At 50.5% G+C, this 910-nt stretch overlaps 1 non-coding gene across 1 annotated transcript; it reads left to right on the forward strand.

Annotated features, from left to right (window-relative positions):
• The first annotated feature begins 548 nt into the window (after positions 1-548).
• On the forward strand, positions 549-621 carry Trnaa-cgc. The gene has a single exon. It is a non-coding gene; the product is annotated as a tRNA-Ala (tRNA).
• Positions 622-910: the final 289 nt, after the last annotated feature.

Here is a 910-nt window from a genome sequence, read left to right on the forward strand (position 1 = left end):
GTCACGACCGAGAAAAAAGAAAGAAAAACTTATGTACTTGTAGGGACTCTGTGTGGTTCAAGATGGATGTAGGAAGACTACAGAGCCTCTTCGGTGCAGCTGTAAACACGTTGAGTACATGTAAACGGGCGGAGAAAATGCAGACAGCCTCAAGAGTGTGCAGACGTCCGGTGCCGTGTTGGCATTACCTTCTTCTTCTTCTTCTTCATCTCGGGCATTTCTCCCGCATCGGCGCAGGGTTGGTAGGGTCATTAACGGGACTGGTATGGTTAATTTTAAGGGATGGCCGCGTGCCCATCCTGTCGCGACTCCATCATCCCCCGGAACGGAATTTGTGCACGCCAGCTGTCTGCGTGTAGTGTTTAATCATGAAGTGAGAGTTGAGTGCCAGCCCAGTATTCACCTAGTCGTATCTACAACTACGTCATTACTCCGCAATTCAAAAAAAATGTTTCTGAACACTATGGGACTTAACATCTGAGGTCATCAGTTCCCTAGAGCTTAGAACTACTTAAACCTATCCAACCTAAAGACATCACACACATCTCAGCGAGGTGGCGCAGTGGTTAGCACACTGGACTCGCATTCGGGAGGACGACGGTTCAATCCCGTCTCCCGCCATCCTGATTTAGGTTTTCCGTGATTTCCCTAAATTGCTTCAGGCAAATGCCGGGATGGTTCCTTTGAAAGGGCACGGCCGATTTCCTTCCTCATCCTTCCCTAACCCGAGCTTGCGCTCCGTCTCTAATGACCTCGTTGTCGATGGGACGTTAAAACAACACTAACCTAACCTAACTTAACACATCCATGCCCGAGGCAGGATTCGAACCTGCGACCGTAGCGGTCGCGCGGTTCCAGACTGAAACGCGTAGAACCGCTCGGCTACAGCGGCCGGCACTCCGCAATTCAC

The sequence above is a fragment of the Schistocerca americana genome, chromosome 1 (assembly GCF_021461395.2).
Source record: "Schistocerca americana isolate TAMUIC-IGC-003095 chromosome 1, iqSchAmer2.1, whole genome shotgun sequence".
Classification (NCBI taxonomy): domain Eukaryota; kingdom Metazoa; phylum Arthropoda; class Insecta; order Orthoptera; family Acrididae; genus Schistocerca; species Schistocerca americana.